Raw genomic sequence first — 11,009 nt, forward strand, 5'->3', positions numbered from 1 at the left:
GCCTATAGTGACAATTTATGTTGTGTAATAGGCCTAGTAGGAACTACCTTATATAGCTTATAGTTTGTTAACAGTCACGGTTTTGTCACAACTCCCTCTATGCATTTTTGCATTTAGAATAGCTCTGAAACCGGGGGCGAACCATAGACAGTAAAAGATATGGACAGAGTCATCACGTAGACGTCAATCGAGGCGGGTCAGAGAATGTCTAATAAGGGGAGAACCGCCACTCTCGGGAAACTTCCGGTTTCTGATCTGGTTGCAGTTCCTTTTCTGGTTCCACATGAGGGCGCTCACGAATAAGTGCAGAATGAATGGAGGTCTATGAAGCTGTACCCCTCAAATCCACTATTCTCGGGATATAATTTTTTGCCCAGAAATTTGATTGTTGCATGCAAAAGAGGGGGCAGAGAAAATACACACCGCTGAGTATTCTATTTTTTGAGTCACTTATTTGTTATAAAAATCCTTTTAAATGCGTCAATGACGTCATTCATTAGCAGAAAGCTAGTGTGTCGTGGGCAACAACGACCCAACAATGCATACTGGGATGGACGCAATGCTTGCTGGTTAGAAATTCTGTCCGACTTCTGTCAGCCGGGGAGGGACTTACCACCGTGACACCATGTCACATGGCCTAAGAGTCTTAGCCTGCACACAGATCTTGCAGTTGCCTTCCACGAGCTGCCGAAGCTGAAACAAGCCCTCATGGCGTCAGTTCAAAGGCGTGATAGGGCCATTTGGGAGGGAATGTCCTCATGGCGATTATGGCCGGGAGGCTCATGCTGCTTCCTTATGTTGGAATATGCGAAAATAAACAGAAATCGAAGGGATACCTTCTTATACGTGATTTCTGCAACAATGGTAGGCTAGCCTACTGAAAACGTTTGGATATTCTGTTATTTTCTGCTGTTGGCTAAATAGATAGACACACATATAGGGAAAACACTTGATATTGAATTTATGTGCTACAATGTAGGCCTGTTAACTGTATGACAACAGTGACAACACTACATCATAAGAATTTATTTCGTCAGTCATCATGCTCATTTTAATGAGTAGGAATGAAAGTTCTGCTGTGTTTATTGCAAACAAAATTCTGCGATATCTCCCGCGAGTCACGTCAGGCAGACTGTAGCCTGCCTGTCAGGGATGAGCTGCCCTCTGTTGTAGCTCCTCCCGGCTAGCCTCTGAAGATCACGTTTACGTAGAAAGTCAGACCAAGTCAGACTCAGCCGAAGTCGAACTCGCCTAATGACTTAACCCCTACTGCTTATTTTCTAACTACTTTTACGAGTCTGCAGTAGGCCTATCACAGCTGTTACAAGAGGGTCTGGTGTCCCTTTGTTATGATGCACTTCCTGCGACGCGATCATTCGTCTCTAAAGGCCTTTTCACACAGAGATCCCGCTAAATTTGCGGGAAGAGGAGACGTCTTTTTGCCGTCTTTTTGTGTCTGAAAGCGAGGTGAAAATTTGCCGGCCTGCTGATCTGTTCACATGATGCGGCATTTTGTTATCTATTGCGTGCAGAGGGAATTTGAAAGACAACTGATTATCCCGCCCCTCGGACTGAGCACTGCGAACGGTGAGTGCCCAGACCCTACATTTTAATGTGGGTCTGGCTCGCCAGGCTACTGATGAAGACCAAGTGTGGTCGAAGCATGTTGCCGTTTTTTCCTATGGATTAGCCAGTACCAAATAAAGGCTTTTTAGTTAGAGTCTGACTTGGTCTGGCTTACTACGTAAACGTGATCTTCAGAGGCTAGCCGGGAGGAGCTACAACAGAGGGCAGCTCATCCCGGACAGAAAAGCTACAGTCTGCCTGACGTGACTCGCGGGAGATATCGCGGAATGTTGTTTGCAATAAACACAGCAGAACTTTCATTCTTACTCATTAAAATGAGCATGATGACTGACGAAATAAATTCTTATGATGTAGTTTAAATAAACCACTGTTGTCATAGGCCTACAGTTAACAGGCCTGCATTGTAGCACATAAATTCAATATCAAGTGTTATGTGTGTCTATCTATTTAGCCAACAGCAGAAAATAACAGAATATCCAAACGTTTTCAGTAGGCTAGCCTACCATTGTTGCAGAAATCACGTATAAGAAGGTATCCCTTCGATTTCTGTTTATTTTATATTCAACATAAGGAAGCAGCATGAGCCTCCGTCATAATCGTCATGAGGACATTCCTCCCAAATGGCCCTATCACGTCTTTGAACTGACGTCATGAGGGCGTGTTTCAGCTCGTGCAGCTTGTGGAAGGCAGCTGCAAGATCTGTCTGCAGGCTAAGACTCCCGCGATATTTTAAGGCCATGTGACATGGTGTCACGGTGGTAAGTCCCTCCCCGGCTGACAGAAGTCGGACAGAATTTCTAACCAGTAAGCATTGCGTCCATCCCAGTAAGCATTGTGTTCAACCCAGCATGCATCACATCAAGTCAGATCTGCACAGATCTGCCGCAAGTCGAACTCGCCTAATGGACATCTCAACATAAGGATACAGTAGAAGATGATGATTGGTGTAAACTTTGTCACACGACGTGAAAAGCAGTTCTGGCGCTTAAAGCAGTACATCATGTGAGCCAGAACCGATATGGCCAGAGCTGCTGCTCTGTTTAGGTATTCTGTCCCACCCAAATTGGCTGAACTACTTGCGAAGTAGCCTATTATCACAGACATCACATGTATCACACGAAAGAGCTTTTTCTCAGCTTTTAAACGTTGTTAGTGGTTAGTTGTTGTGGTAAACGGTTCGCGAGAAAAGTAACTTTAATTGAATCATATTTTTTGTGCCCTCTCCCTACCCATTCATCTTGGTGGAATACTTCGCGAACTTTACCTGAACACATGACAAACCATATATCAGAATAAACAGCAGATCTTACCGAACACAAAGGTGTAAAGCATGCCCCTGTACAGTTAGCCATTCCAGAGTAATCCAGTTTTAAATTTGCAGCAATGTCTTTATGCATGTCTCCAACTTTGCGGTTCCTAATGTGTTTAAATTGTTCAATAGGTCTACATGATTTTATAACAGGCCAAATACAAAACAAATGTTACAAATATCGCCTAGATATCTGTAAGCATTACAATCAGAGGATATACATATAGGGCAGACAGACGCTCATGAGTTCATGCTTTGTTTTTTCGCTGGATTTTAGGAACTTAGCCTGATCTGCCGGCGACTTAAAAGATTGAGCTTGGTCTGGCTAACCATGGACCTCATAGTTGCAAAATGCAAGGGAACATGAATCAGCATATTATTTGCACAAACAATAACGGACAGTAGCTCTTCAACTTGGCCCGTTAAAATGTGTATGAACAGTCTAGCAACGCATTTCATGAAGGCATGGACGTTTGGACATGTCAGTAATTTGCACCACTGGGTAAAACAGCATTTTGTTTTAGACTACTGGTTTGTGCATTGACAATAAAGCTGAATATCATATGAACTAGATGACTAAACTTATGCATAGAAGAAGAAACATTCACAAAAATCCATGACATGACCTCTCTTCTTGATGGGCTGTTGAAAACTGCATGGAACTGACAGGGATTGTTTTGTTTACTAATAAATAAATACATTATGCTGCTACCTTCTGCTTTTCCCAAATACAATGTAGCCTACACGTGTACCTTTCATCAGTCCAGTTGCAATGGATGGACTGTGATGAACTGCCCTACTTGTGATTGTTTAGAGATTTTAAAAGTTTTAACAATGCTACAAATTTTTTGGCAAGTGCTACAAATCTATTCACCTTTGCAGTGCCAGTAGGCTACTTTGTGTGCGGCCCGCAAACACACATTCCAAACAAGTTTCAAGAGTGGGGGATGGAGTAGAAGATGGAGACAAATTCATTAATATGATTTATTTTCGCAGAATGGATGTACAGGACTGAGCGGCGGTCATATTTTGTACCGCTATGCGGTACATCTAGTTTATTTTTTCTTTCTGCTGTGTGTTGATGTGTCAATGATCACCTGTTGTAGAGTGTCTATGTTTTCTCTGGTCATATGACCTTTTGACCCTATATAGATGAGGTCTAAGTTCTCATTCACTTGTACATGCCCTGATGAAGACCAATGGGGTATACTACGAATCTCGATTAGTGGGTTAGCGAGGTATGTTGCGCTCAAAGCTAGGGTATGCTGTGACACGAAAGTGGATCTGTTTCAGTGTCGCTATATCACCATGGTATCTTATGCTGTCAATCAAACCTGGTCGGGAGGAGGTTATGTGCTAAGTTATAGCTCAAATCGTGTTATCTACCGCCCACTGACCAATCAATTGTCTTAAAAACGAAGTTATCTCACGTGTAGGATTCTGTCATATATCTTACAGGTGGAGCTCCGCCTCTACTAACATTTTGGATCTTGAATGCGCTTTAATAGTGCTGTGCGTGCAAATATCCTACTATGGACGTGCATACCATACAACAACTGATTACAATTGATTTATTTGATGTTATAGGTTAGACACAAAAAATGACCGCAGTGTAGATTACACTATCGCTCATAAATGCGGAAGTAGCCTAATTGTTTTTTACTATAGGTGGTCTTGTGCGTCTCCACGTTTCATGATTGGCCAAAGTCAGCCCAACACCGAGAACGCGCACAGATCTGAGCTGAAAGCCTAGTTTGACAAATATATCACATAACTGTTATCGTAGTATCACTTAGCGTATACCCCTGAGTCAAGGCTTTGTGAAGCCTCGATATGTCTACATAGCCTAGATATGTCTAATGTGCTTCGTAGTATACCCCACAAGTGTGGTCGAAACATGTTGCTGTTTTTTCCTATGGATTAGCCAGTAACAAATAAAGGCTTTTTAAATATACCCCCGCCACCATTCTCATTCACTTGTACATGCCCTGATGAAGTAGCCTAGAAATCTAGACGCGCCCCTAGCGGCTGCCAGGGCTAGTCTAGCAACTCTCCGTTGGCTTGTGAGCTCCAGAAATCGAAACTTAATCAGGCCATTGAAATCGTGTATAGAGTCGTTAGGTGGGCTTAACATAATGATTGATGGCAGAGTTGCAACGGTTTGGCTTGAATTCCCTGCTACTTGAAAACAAATAAGATGGATGTTGCTGCTGGCGAACCGTGTGACACGAGTTAAGCTTTTATTATGTTGGCAAACGTTTGAACTAGCCAACTAGCTCCGCTGGTGGGAAACGCATGGGACTCATAGCGCTGCCGCTGTCCTATTGCGTGCAGAGGGAATTTGAAAGACAACTGATTATCCCGCCCCTCGGACTGAGCACTGCGAACGGTGAGTGCCCAGACCCTACATTTTAATGTGGGTCTGGCTCGCCAGGCTACTGATGAAGACCAAGTGTGGTCGAAGCATGTTGCCGTTTTTTCCTATGGATTAGCCAGTACCAAATAAAGGCTTTTTAAATATACCCAAAGACTTTCTAATGTGGAGACACAGCACTCAAAAATACTCTATAGAAATGCATGGGCCTAGTTTGTCACGCCAATATGGCTGTTGTCTACACATATCCCACCCCTTCCTTGGCAAAACGTCGACATGTGAATACATTGAGCCAATCATGTGGTGTGATGTGAATACATTGAGCCAATCATATGGTGTGTTGTGAAGACATCGTGCCAATCATGTGTTGTGATCTCGCCGCTGGAGCAAGATTGGTGTCGTGAAGCCTTGCGCACGCGCATTTCTGCCGAAATGGATGCCCGACGAGTGCCCAAAAAGCGTTGTCAAATGGCCGCCGAGTGGAGGGACTTGCCTAAAAGGACTTTGATATACCTTCCTCCGTCACCATTCCTGGAGTGCCTGGATTGTTTTCCTTTTCATGAACTGATCCCATTTTCCAAGAGCACCCGATACGTGGATAGAATCTACGCTTTACAACCAAGAGCTACCAGCCTCTTTCACTGAATTATAGAGAGCTACTATAAAAGATTCAGTTTGCATGCATTGGATCAAATTTAGATAGATATCCGACATTAAAGATGGGTCGCTATATCCAAAATGTATCTTGTGTGCACAGCTATGTCTGTTTTTGGCTGCATGCATAAGGCCGACATGAGCAAATTCTTTTCTCTCAAGGTGGTACTGTACTAAAAAAAATTCTTCAAGGTTGGCAGGTCTGTATATGTTTTATCCCATGGGGTCCTTTCAACTGTGTGTGCTTGTAGTGTGTATGGTTTCATGATGGCATGTAAATAAGTGTAAACGGTGTGTTTGCATTGTGAGGTGATGTTCCCTTTGTTTGGTCACCTGTTTGCTCCACATGTCTGCGACTCCCTTCAGCTGTTAGCATTGATATGAAGGGAATTATCTTTTAAGGGGAAAATATCCGAACTTATTATCCACGATTCTGTCGATTTATAGCATGTTCACAAATATGTGGCATGTTCATAATTAGATAACATTAGATGGTAAAAACTTTAACCTCATTCTTTTAATGTGAATATAGACACTAGGTGGCAATGTTGTATTACATTTCACATCTAAATACGGTGAAATCATTAGAATTATGGTATAGAAATGTGAGTTCACACAAGCATTAATGCAAGTAAAGTGCATTATTATGTGATTAATAATCACACATATATATACAGTACACCTTTATATCTAAATATTAGATTATATTAGATTAGATTAGATTAGATTCAACTTTATTGTCATTGTGCAGAGTACAAGTACAAAGACAACGAAATGCAGTTTGTGTCTAAATAAAAGTGCAAAACAAGCAGAAAAGTGCAATGTGATACACAAAGTATAGACAGGTGATGCATAGACAGGTCAAGAAATATAGTGCAATGTAGATAGTAGTATACAGTTGATGTACAGAAGGTGGTTTAGAGTAATATGAATTAAATATAAATATGTGCAGTGTTACCTTAATGTTACAGATAGGCCTTTTTATGGCAAAAATAGAATTAAACACACACACACACACACAGAGAGACACAGACACACACACACACATACACACACATGTAGTAAAAACAATATTTTAATCCTTCATAATGCCACAACATTCTACTGCTTTTCAAATATTTCCTTACAATTACAACCTATGTTGCATAATACTGTACCCATTGTGTTGTTAAAAATGGCAGCTGTGTTGCCACTGTATTGTTGCTCCACAAGATGGCAATGTTGTCATTAGTACCAGTGCTGCACGCGAGTTCCCTTTCTTTTCTCCTTTTATCACCAAATGAGTTCCACTTCAGGAAAGGTCACCTTCAACTACATACAATATGCAAACTCCCAGGCTAGAATGTGTGTGCAAACAGAATATATATAACGGGACACATTTATGTATAGTAACGGTGACATCAGCAACCGCCAATACAACCTTGACCAGACTCAGTACCGGAATATACCCTGTAACAAATATGTGAAATTAGCATGATATGTATGATAGCATCTACCAAACTATTCATAAGCCACATTTAACATTACAGATGAAAAGCAGCTCCAACCATTCCAGCAGCTGTGGATGGGCCTGCTATAGCCTACAGTGTAGTGCTAGTCTCAATGTAGGCTACACCATAGAGGTCCACACACAGTTCCAGTGTGTGACATTGTACATGTGAAGTATATGGCCAGATCTGCTTGAATGACACAGGTCTCTTTGATTGATGTGAATTTCATATTGTTTTGGGGTGCTTTCACATGAATACAGAAATGTAATAGGCTAAAATTCTTCCATTTGTGGAATGTTTGCAGGCTGCATAAAATATAAACAATATATGCAGGCATACTTTCAGGTGAAAATGAGAGTAAATCAGGATTTTGAATGTTTCTTTTGAGACATGTGGATTAGGGCATGTTATAAGGTTATGTTTCCCATTGAGCCTGAATGGTTCTTGTATATGCACAGTGCATTTTAAGGTAGTGATAGTCAGAGTGACAAAGGTGATTGTTGTTGAGCTACAGTGTATGCTGCCATACCTGGAAAACTGTTTTAATAATGGAATTAAGTGATTGTTTAGCTGACATTTTAATCGAAAATAAAAGTGTAACATTCTTTGGCTGTAGGCATGAAGGAAGACTGGGGGTTGGGAGGAGGGGGGATAGCCCAACTCAGCTTTGCCCTCTACATCCGGCCATGTACTAGTGAAAGGATACTAAAAGATGATAACACTTCAGTAGAGACAGACGGAGGGAGGTGGAACAGGGAGACACCAGTCCTAACAAATGAAAAAAATACTGTATTTTTCTTAGGCCAAAATAATACTCTGTTGACTGGGGCCAGGTTGTAAAACCATTGATTTCCCATCTCCTTCCCCCGGGTCAGTAAATTGCCGAAACAGGCCTCTCTCCATTAGGACTCATAAATCTGGCCTGATGTGACGGGGCGTAATGAAGCAGCTTTCTAATCTGCAGGCCTCCTAGCTTGTCAGCAGATTACTGGTCGCATGCAAAATGGAGAGAAAGATGTGGTTAAATTAACAGCTTAGATCCCAGAGCATCCGCTCTCTCACACTTACACCGTACGGAAAAAGACACCATCACACACACTTCTCCAACAACATTACCAGCATGATGTTTACTTACAATCAAATGCAAATATTCAGTGTTGCACATCTATAAATGCTGTTTGCAGACATAGACATACACACACAATATGTCTGAAGATATTTCTGAATCCCAAGCTAATGGCATGTACACATAGATCTTCCATTTTCCAATATACTAGAGAAATGTGAACCTTCCACATTGGCCATTTTACACATACACAGTCCTATTCAGTCCTAAGTTGACGTCCAACACCCATTACATTGTACAGCCATGGCAAAAGACAAACATATCCTTTTTTATCCTGCTGAATCCAATATTCTGGTTTTGCAGTGATACTGATCAGTGTACCAGGGCTGCTAGCTGACCTATTTAAACCTTTAGCAATCCACTGAAAGTGAATCAATGTTCATGTCCTTAATTGAGATAAAGCATTTCCTTTACATTAGAGGGACTATTTCTGTTTTTCCAGGGTCTTACCCCCAGATACCTCAGATCAGACATATTGTCAAAATATGTGTTTTAAGTGTTTTTAAATGCCCTAGAGAATAAAACATCTGCTGATACACACAGAAAAAACAATGCTATCTTCACCCATATATAACTAACATATCACCTGTACATTTTGGACTGTGCTAGTCTGCTAGATCAGGATCAAATACATTCAGAGAGATATAAGGACTATTTCTTGAAAGTCTCTCTTGAGTGGCCTGTGTATTCCGCATGTCCTTGTCTGTAAGCTGGGGTCGGGCGCAGCACTGCATGGCGTGGCAAAGGCTTTATCACATAAACCGTGGGTATAACTAATTAAATAAGCAGTGGGCCGTGAAAGCAGATTCCCCTTTGTTCACATATCCCCACCATGACTGCAGTGAGAATCAAACGGCACATTTGGATGAAGTGAGTCAGATTGTTTTAGATGGCCAGGGTCTGCTCCTGATTTTCTGTGTATACTTCTGAGATCATAGCCAAGGAGAGAGAGAGCAAGAGAGAGAGAAAGAGAGAGAGAGAAAGAGAGAGAGAGAGGGAGCAAAAGAGCAGTGAGACTAAAGATGGACTGGAAGAGATTCTCCAGGTGGTTCACTTATGATTTATGCAGATCATATGAACATATGAACTTTTGCATTTACATTTGGCAGCGGGTGAGGAGACTGTGTTTTGTCCAGTATGTTAAATGAAACACATGCTGAACACATTCAATTGCACATGCACACCACCACAGTAACCCAGTGACTTGTTTCTCAAGCTGGCGACCAATGACGTAGAGGAGTGACATTCCCTCCTCCACATACCTCCGCTTGAACTTTGACCCCTCCCTTGCTGCTGAAGGGCTGAAGTTTGAGGTCGTGGCCTGCGGCCTCTCCCTCGACCTTCTGTTCTCGCCCCCGTACCCTTACGTCAGACTCAGGGACACGCTGTCCCTGGTGAGGCTGACACTGTCTCCTCTGTCCCATGAAAAAAAGGTATGCTAGACAGGTGACCTCCACTGCCCTTCCATTAATGCTGCCTTTTATGGCCCGATCTCCTCTCGGCTGCCCCATCAGCACATTGACTGTGGAGGAGCGGGACGAGGCGAGAGGGAGGGCGACGGAGAGGGAGTGACAGAGCGATGTTACCCAGAGCTGGTCAACTCGTCTTTCAGGCCTGCAGGCCGCCGCTGTATCTTTAACCATCGGAGGCGAGAGCTCTGTTTGGGTCCCATGGCTACCTACTGACTTGCCCCTGTATGCGTCAGGTCACTGTGAACCCCCCAGAACTATCCCAGGAAGCTATTCAGAGTGTGTATACGGTATCATAAATTTATTTCAAAAGGCAGGAAGGAGAGGAGAGTGTGTTTTTGGCTCAGAGAAGTTGAGTAAGGTTGAGGTGGGGGACTCTCTTTCCATGGGAGGCTTTTTTCACAGCACATCCGGGTGAGGAGGGGGGGAGTGGGGGAGCATGGCGCTGTGTGGGTGGTAGACCAGCAGCCAGGTGCACTCATTGTGTTCTGTCGCTCCAGTGCTGCTCTCTCATCCGCCTTTCTTGCCGTCTCTTTCTTTCTCTCCATTTTTAGGAAGCAGATAGATGGCCCAGCTGCATCCTCCCTCTCACACACTCTCTCTCCCGCTCGCTCCCCGGTGCCCTGTTTATACGAGGCCCCTTATTAGAACAGAGACCTTGCTGTGTGTGTGTGTGTGTGTGTGTGTGTGTGTGTGTGTGTGTGTGTGTGTGTGTGTGTGTGTGTGTGTGTGTGTGTGTGTGTGTGTGTGTGTGTGTGTGTGTGTGTGTGTGTGTGTGTGTGCATGTGTGAGAGAGAGGGAGCAAAAGAGAGAGAGAAAGAGAGAGAGAGAGAGAGGGACACTGGGTCCTCTGTGTCAAACCCCAGGAGGCAAGGTCCAAGGTTCACTTATCCTCCAAAGTCTTTAGAGCGCAACAATCTTTCACTGTATTCAGTGTATACTGCATGAGTGCTGGGCAAAAGAAACATGAAATATATTCTGCTGTACCATTTCCGCTTTA

This window comes from Alosa alosa, chromosome 15, assembly GCF_017589495.1.
Source record: "Alosa alosa isolate M-15738 ecotype Scorff River chromosome 15, AALO_Geno_1.1, whole genome shotgun sequence".
Taxonomy (NCBI): Eukaryota; Metazoa; Chordata; class Actinopteri; order Clupeiformes; family Clupeidae; genus Alosa; species Alosa alosa.